Source organism: Hyperolius riggenbachi, chromosome 2 (assembly GCF_040937935.1).
Source record: "Hyperolius riggenbachi isolate aHypRig1 chromosome 2, aHypRig1.pri, whole genome shotgun sequence".
Taxonomy (NCBI): domain Eukaryota; kingdom Metazoa; phylum Chordata; class Amphibia; order Anura; family Hyperoliidae; genus Hyperolius; species Hyperolius riggenbachi.
Genome location: NC_090647.1, coordinates 253,190,922 through 253,200,222, shown reverse-complemented (window position 1 = coordinate 253,200,222; position 9,301 = coordinate 253,190,922).

The window sequence follows — 9,301 nt, the reverse complement described above, 5'->3', positions numbered from 1 at the left end:
TAATAATCTGTCCTAATAGTGTCCCTTGAATATGAATGCTCCACCTACAGGGCTGGGGAATTGCTTTCTGGGTGCTCAGGGCGCATGGTCCTTTTTGGTTTCAGCAAAATAACAAGCCTCTGTAATGGAAGTCCAACTCTGGGCACAAATTGGAACTGAGATTATGGATGGTGTTGCACTTGACTTAGGAAATGCTACTGGTTTGTCTATAGAGCTGATGTTTCTGCCTGTCCTGTCTAAAGCCTCATACACACTTATGAAGTATGTCGTGAGGTGAGGATTGGCAACCTATTCCTGTATAGGGGAGGCAGACACCAAGGGGCCACTAGACATCGAGGTTGTCCTGTGATTTGGTCCCAGTTTTGTCCACTGTGTATTTGCATTTGACACCCTTGCCCTAGATCCAACTAGAGAAAAACCTCATGAATTTTTTTAACCCTTTTAGGAGAAAAAAATAAACACAATTTAGTTACATGCAAGAATAGCACTGTGCATACATGTTTACCTCATCATGTCACATGTCTGTTCAGGTACCCTTTAAAGGAAACTGAAGGTACAATTTGGCATACATACTTTGGTAGAGGGAAGCCTCTGGATAATCCAGAAGCGTCCCATCTCCCTTGCCATTCCAGAGCTGGGACCCCCCCCCCCCCCAAAGCTCATTGACAAGGGCTTGTCGATGGAGCTTGGCCACACTGCGCAGGCACTGATGCTCATGCCTATGCAGTAGTGCAGCTACTTTTTACTGACAGTTTGTGCCTGCAGCAGCTTCTTGCTACTCCACAGGTGTGAGCTGTCCTGGGATTGTGAGCTTCCAGGGCATCCCTGGTGTCCAGCATGGACTGCAGGAGGACATGTGAAGTTTCTGTAGGATCCAGAGGGTTTTTTTTTTTTTTTCTCTTCCAAGATTAGTATCTAACCTTTGCCTTCTTCAGAGTTACAGGTTTGCTGACTCCTCCTATAGGTCCATATGAATGCTGGAGATCTTACTTGAATTGTACTACTGCATGTTAACATAAAAGGCTAGAAGAAGAAAGCTGACAGATGTATACAGATACATAATTTCAAGTTGATGCAAATGTATGCAGCCTGAACATCGGCTAATAGGATGTGTTAGCTGCTGCATTTGATCAGTCCACTTTCTAGCTGCATATCTTTGCGCAAAAGAAAAAAAAATTGCATCAACCCAAAATGTTTTTAGTCTATTTTTTCCATTTTTAAAGATGAAAATTGCATGCAGCTTGGAATTTGGCAAATCCAAATAGGCAGGTGAAATTAGGTTATTGTGTGCAACTTGGAATATAGCCAAACAACGATTTTTAATCACTTCGCCGCGCCGAAAAATGGGCATGGCCATGATATTGTATGGGCGGAGCTAAAATAATGATGTAACAGCGAGGCATAAGAAAGCAGTGTTTTCTGCCATGATGTGGTGAAACGAGGATTCGCATCATGGGTGTGCAGAAACTGTATGATGCTATTTATACCCGCCGTAACCCCAAAGCAGCAAATATAGCCAACTATGACCATTAAGGGCTCATTCACACTATTTGCTGCACTGTCAGTTTTGGCGCAACGCACATAATGTAAGATTCATATGGTAACATGAAAGTCAATAGACTGCCATGTTACCATTCACACTACAGGTGTGCGTTCCCATGCGTTACGTTGTAACGCATCTGGGAACATTTTAACGCACAACGCACAACGCATACGTTTCCCTGATGGGTACAGCTGCCGACGTCCACGCTTTAGCGCACCACAACGTGCATTCCGTGCGATCACTGTGCGTTGGCAGTGCATGCATGAAATCGCATTCGTGCATGTGTTCTGTAGTGTAAATGAGCCCTTAATAATAAATGCAGCAAGTTACCCCAGACACCAGAAAATAAACGCAATGTGTGCAACATTTCAGCAGAAAATAATGCAATGTGGGCCGCATTTCACCAGCAAACAAACGCAGTGGGCCGCATTTCACCAGCAAACAAACGCAGTGGGCAGCATGTCACAGGACATAAACACAATGTGACAAAACATTTTACCAGAAAAAAGTAATCTACTCACCTGACAGAAGTCTTCTCTCTCGGCTGGGCTCTGGCGCGCATCGCTCCCGGACGTTCCTCCTGCAGTCTCCCGCGCTGCCGCTGACAGGCAGAGTGCAGGGCTACGGGAAGATGGCGCCCGAAGCCCTGTACTGGAGACACAAATAGTCTCCAGTACAGGGCTTCGGCAGCCATCTTGCCGTAGCCCTGGTCTGCCTCCCGGGGGGCTGCGGGATATGAACTGGTGCGGCGGCGTCTAGTAGATGCTGCGGCCAGTTCATAAGCAGCGGTGGCGTGCCAGCAGATTAGGCTGCGCACGCGTGCCATAGGTTCGCCACCGCTGCCCTACAGTGATTGTGATTAGGTAAATGGCAATCGCTGGACATGCAGCATTTTGGGAGTTTCCATTCTAATGTATTGTATAGAAGCAGGGAAATTGCTCTCAAAATCACTTGCAAAGTGCTACCACAAAACGCTTGTGATAGCACTTTCCACTTTGTAGTGGGTCCCAGACCTAACGGCAAGAGTGCAGTGCAAAGAAATCCATTGGAATAATGCATGGCCTGCTGTGCGGTATAGGACACGTTTTATTTACTGTATGTATCACATCCCATGATGCAACTTTTCTCCATTGCGTTGCAGGCCTGTTTTTACAGGTAAAGTTTTCTCAAACTAATCTGCCTCAGCTTACCAGAGTTAGGCCTCTTTTCCACGGACAGTTGATAAGCAGTGAAATGCCTCTCAAACTCACAGCTGCTTCCTGCTAACTGCTCACTGCTGCCAGGCAACTGCTTGCTGAGCACACAGTTCAACTGCCTGTGGAAAAGACACCTTTTAGATGGGAGTCTGATCTGTATGCTCGACAAGCAGTCAGTCTTCCATCTGCCAGTGCAATTTAAATGCAGCTGATTGGCAGCAATAGTAACACCACGTGTGTGAAGTGTTGACACATGGTGACATGTTGAGTTTGAGCATGCCTGTGCTCAGTCCTGGCTCCATGGGGAGTTGCCTGCCTAGCACCACTACAGACTGCTAACAAGCGACCGGCAGGTGCATGAATTCACCCCCTGTCAGTTGCCCATGTGAAAGGGGCCTGAAGCTGTCCTGGCAATTTCCAAATTTGGATCAAATCCATCCATGGATATCTCAATTTTCAAAATTTGTAAGAAAAACACCTTTTTAAAGTGTAACGGTTAGGCAGAAAATCCAAAATCAATTTTCTATTTGTCTGTTTCATTAAAAAGGGTGATTAAAGAGGCAATCCAAAACGTCATACTCAATCTTACTTATTTTTTTTTTTTTTTTTGTAAAAGAATATCAGTCCCCTAAACTCTAACTTCGTACATCTGTCGCACACAGGAACTTGATGTGCAAGCAGGGTTTTTCTTCCTTTACTTTCCTCCCCTTCATTAGTAATTGCAGTCTGGCTGTTTCCTCCATGCCTTCTGTTTTCCACTCTCATACCGCTGATTGGCTGCCTGTCCCCTAGGAGATCCTGCCCTTCTCCACTATGCCAGTGTTGTCCGATCATGACACAATACCGGCTGTATCCTGCAGCCTGCGGGTGCTCAGGGAGGGGCGGCTAGCATCTGTACTCTGTCCCTATTCCCCCCCCCCCCCCCACCTGTAGTGCGCCACTGTCCACTGCAACACCCCGCCCCGTGTCGTTCCTCCTCCCCACAGCTTACAGACTACAGCGGTGAGGAATTGCAGTGTACACAGACTCTCCTGGTCCCAGGTTTTGTTTTTTTTAAGGGTCACTTTAAAGAAGTTGTCAGGACAAATATAGTAAAATGAATGGTACTTGGTTAGTACTTAGTAGTTCTGTGCCTGCGCAGTCCGCTCCGGCCCATGTGGTGGTGATTGACAGCGCCGATCGCGCAGACGCAGAACAGAGCGATGTCCAGGTCGCTCTGACGTCATCGCTGGGGACTGGGTGGGAGCTCCGGCGAATGGCTGCGGGCAGAGCTGCGACGAGGGAGGTCTTGGGAGCTTGGGCCTGGAGGAAGCCCCGGTAAGTACCATTCATTTTACTATATTTGCCCCGACTCCTTTAGGACTACAAAAAAGTTTTACACAGGTGTCCGGTGCCCACGCAGTCTCGCTCAGATTCTCCTGTTCCCGCCGGCAGCTACTTCTGGTTTCTACGACACTCCCAGGAACGTTAGTGATTCTTCACGGTCCTGGGTCTGTTGCCGAAACCGGAAGTAGCTGCTGGCGGGGACAGGAGGATCTGAGCGAGACTGTGTGGGTAATCGGACAGTTGCAGCGAGCTGGTGGAAATCCTTTTTTTTTTTTTTTTTTTTTTTTTTTTTTTTTTTTTGTAGCCTATAGGCCTTTTTCACAGTAGGACATTGTGTTTCAGTGCAACGTTAAGGTTGCACAATGCGCCCCTAACGCAATGCATATAGACTTTCATTTGGACGTTTGCTTTTGAGTCTCTTGGTGTGCTGATTTTGTCACACAATGATGGAATGAAAACTCTGCATGTGTTACTTTTTAAAAACATTACTGAGCATTTGCAACATAACGCAGCAGATTTGTTGCTAAATGCACAGCATGCAGCACTTTCTAATAACGCTACACACAAATGTAATGTGTGCACTGTCCATGTCGCACAGACTTAGTATTGCTGTACATTAGTCTGCATTGAAACATTTTCTAATGTGTAACTTTAATGTTACACTATGAAAGAGGCCTAAGTGTCCCTTTTAAGATAGTAAAGTTCACAGTAGGGAAGAAAATATGCACTTTTGAAATCCATTTTGAACGAAATGGCTTTTACATGGATACTGTCCACCATCTCCTTTTTAGCAAAATGTACCAATATCTGTAATTGCTGCTACTTGGAGGATATTTGCAAAAACTTAAAATTACAACAGAAAAAGTATTTTGGGATCTAGGCAGCTGCCATTTGGACCATAAACAATGCTCCAGTTTATTTTGAGCATAACACGACAGATTTTTTGCCACAAGCATATTAGCCTCAATTCATTAAGGGTTGCTTGGACTTTTATTTAAATTTTTTTGGTTCCCACAAGCTGTTTAACAAGCTACTGGTTTGGTAACAGTGCGGTACAGTCCCAGATTGCAGGATGCTGGTCTCCTCCACCTCACTCTCCCTGTGCCATTGGCTTTTTCCACCACAATCAATTTAGTAGTTTGGACTTTAGAGCAGCAACCCACCCCGGGAAGCGCATCACTGACTTCCGCTCCAAGTGTGCTGGAGGGAGATACAGTAGATGTGAAGGATGGCTAAGCTGCAGGATGTTGGGCATGGGGCTGCAGGGAAACATGTCCAGGCTGCTGGTGGAGTTGTTAAAGTAGCAGTGCAGTCTCTGGGCTCCCAAGCCATGCTTATCAGGATGCTGTTCTGCTGGATTGCATTCATGATGTCCTGCCCAGCAGTCTATGTGCATTATATAGTGAGCACTAGGAAAGGGTTAAAACTTCTATTGGCTGTTTCCTGTGCCTGGCAGTTTTACCACATGCTTGTTTTGTCAATTACAGCTGCTGGCTGCTCTAAGGCCTCCTTTCCACAGACTGCTGATAGGCAGTGGAATGCCTCTCAAACTCAACTGCTTGTTGCTGCATGGTAACTGCTTGCTGAGCACACAGTTCAACAGTTTGTGGAAAGTAGGCCTTAAAGTGGAACTGAAGATTAGCATAAAACATATTTTCACTTACCTGGGGCTTCCCGAAGTCCTCAGCAGCTGTCCTACATGATCCTCCATTCTCCTGCTGCTAGCTAGTTTCATTACTGTTGACAACTGCACCCTCGGCCCACACTTCTTTCTTCGCATTACCGTCCTGCACTGGACAGCAACGCAAAGGATACGTGTGGCCTGGGGCACGCAGGCACAGTTGCTGTCGATTTTACAATCACTTCCATTCGGCTGCATTTAAATTGAACTCATGTTTGGCAGGCAGGATCCTGAACTGCTTGGAAAACATGCAGTTCAGTCATCGTTCTGAAAGAGGCCTTATTGAAGATACAAATTTCATTCATAGTGTCTCAACCACTAACCATTCCTGTAATACCTGCAACCAATGTTGCTGGAATGATGTGCTGTGATAGGTAAGGTTTCCTGCAAGTAACCCAATGATGGTTTTAGGGTTTTTTGGCAAATGAGGTTTTATTAGATTTCAGAAACACAGTATTAGGCTTAGTGCACACCAAAAACCGCTAGCAGATCCGCAAAATGCTAGCAGATTTTGAAACGCTTTTTCTTTTTCTGTAGCGTTTCGCGCAGCGGTTTTGGTGTAGTAGATTTCATATATTGTTACAGTAAAGCTGTTACTGAACAGCTTCTGTAACTAACGCCGGCAAAATCGCTCTGAACAGGCGTTTTTCAGAGCGGTTTGCGTTTTTCCTATACTTAACATTGAGGTAGAAACGCATCCGAAATCCAAAAAATGCCTCACCCCGGGAGGATTTGTTTCTGCAAAACGTCTCCCACTCTGGTGTGCACCACCCCATTGAGATACATTGACCAAGCGGATCCACAGCCACAAGCGGCTGCAGCAACGCTGAAAAAGCCGCTCGGTGTGCACCAGCCCTAAAACAGATTAACATGCAACACGCCCAGATTAGCAGCTGACCAAGCGTTATGTGCACCACAAAACAGCTGTTATGTCCATCCCGTCAGCTTAGCAACCCCCTCCTGTCGCACTTATCTGTACTATATTGCACTGCGTCTGTACCTAACATGGATTTGTACAAATCGGAAAATTGTATACTTACCTTCCTTAATTTTCCTTTCCTGGATCAAACGATGGCAGCATACACATGGGTATTGGCTCCGCCCCCTAACCCCGATAGGACAGTTCACCTATAAGTTTTAAGCGCCCGCCCCCTCCAGCCATTCTGGTCTAAATCAGTCCTCGAATGGACAAGAGGGAGGGATTCGTATGCCGCCATCGTTTGATCCAGGAAAGGAAAATTACGGAAGGTAAGTATACAATTTTCCGATTTCCTGGACCAAACATGGCGGCATACACATGGGATATAACAAACCACACTTGAGGGAGGGAATACTGCAAAATATACGTGTTTATTCATACAGACAGAACAGCTTTGCCAAAGTCAACAGAAGACAGGGAGGCAGGATCCACATGATAGTGCCTCAAAAACGTATTTACAGAAGACCAACTGGCCGCTCTACAGATAGATTCTACTGACACTTTTGAAAAGCATGCCCAAGAAGCAGCCATGCCCCTAGTAGAGTGTGCATGAACTTCCTTAGGGGCAGGAAGACCTTTTAGAGTAACATCTCTGAAAGATTTTAACCAGCCAGGAAGCCACAGTTCTGGTAGTTACTGGGAGGCCTTTCCTAGGACCTCTAAAGTTGATAAACAATCTGTCTGAATTCCTGAATGAATGGACAGGCCCACATCCAAGGGGTGACATTCACCCTCTGAAGAGAACGTAGGTAGGGACAGTTCCTGATTAATGTGAAATCCAGACGCTACTTTAGGCACAAACTGCAAGACTGGCCTAATCACTACTCTATCCGGGAAGAATTCCAAGAGATTACTTGAGCAGCCCAGAGCTTGGAGGTCTGAAACTCTCTTCCCAGAGGCTATAGCTGTCAAGAAAATTGTCCTTAAGGTCAGATCTTCTAGAGAAATGGACTGTAATGGAAAGAAAGGTGGAGAAGAAAGGATTCCCAGTATCATGGGTAAATCCCATTTGGGGAAGAACCGTTTTCTTGGAGGTTTCATCTTGAAGATAGCTTGTACAAACTGCACAACCAAGGGGTGGAAGGCCCACTTCTGATTCGTTAAAGCTGAAAGGGCTGATATTTGGACCTTGATTGCTGCGACACTCAGACCCTTCTCCACTCCTGATTGAAGGAAGTCCAGGATGTTTCGTACCTCTGGAGACATACTATCAAATCCTTCCTCTAAGGAGAAGAGAATAAATTTCTCCCATATACGATAGTAAGTTGTATTGGTGGAAGGTTTCCTAGCTTTCAGAAGCGTCTCTACCACTTGGTTGGAACATCCCAAGTCTGCATACTTCTGCCTCTCAATCTCCAGGCCGCTAAACATAGGCCTTTGACTCCTGGATGAAGAAGGTTTCCCTGAAGTAGAAGGTTGTGGATCGCTGGCAACCTTACTGGCTCTTCCACGCTCAGGAACATTGCAAGAGGAAACCATGGCCTCCGTGGCCAGAAGGGCAGGATAGCAATGATCATGCATGATTCCCTGCACAACCTCTGGCGGAATATGGGAATAAGTGGAACTGGAGGAAAGGCATAACCTAGCCGGAAGTCCCATTTCTGAGTCAGACAATCCACTCCTGCTGAGGTGGGATGCTGGTAAAGCGAAAAGAACCTCTGAACCTTGTTGTTCTGTGGGGATGCCCAAAGATCCACCTGTGGCTGACCCCACCTTAAGACTATTTTCCTGAAGACCTTCTCGTTCAAGGACCATTCGCGTGGGCTCGCAAATCTCCTGCACAACTGGTCCGCTAAAACATTAATCTCCCCCGGAAGGTAAGATGCCGTGAGGTCTGCCAGATTTGTCATTGCCCACTTCATTATCAGAGCAGCTATTTGTAGTAATGACTGACTCCTCGTCCCTCCTTGCCTTCTAACATATGCCACTGCCGTGATGTTGTCTATCCTCAACAAGACCGACTTCCCATAAATCCGATGACGAAAAGCCTTCAGGGCTCGTTTCCACTGTTGCAACGCAATTTCGCCGGCATTCCGACGCTTGTAAAAACGCATGCGGATGCGTTTCCGCATGCGTTTTTACCCTGCCAAATCGCTCCCGCACGCCGCACATGTGGAAACAGCCCCGGCCACTTCAGTGTACCAAGCGAATCCGCATCTCGTCGCCGCATGCGGATTCGCTATGGTGGAAACGAGCCCTCAAGGCCATGAAGGCTGCTCTCAGCTCCAGGAGATTGGAAGGTACACCCTTTTGCACTGTTCTCCACTTCTCCTGCATTCGGATCCCATTGCAGTGGGCTCCCCAGCCTCTCAAACTGGCATCTGTGGGGATGATCACCGGCATATCTGTCTGAATCTGATGGCAGTTTCTCAAGTTCTGCTCTCTGGCCCACCACAGAAGGGAGTCTCTCACAAGAAATGGGAGATGAAACCTCTGAAGCATGTTCCTCTTGTTCCATCGATGCAAAAAGAAAGTCTGAAACTTCCTTAGTGCCCAGTGGGCCCATTTCACCATTGGGATACAGGATGAGAATGTCCCCAGTAAGCTCAAACACTTTCTGGCAGACAGGGACTGCG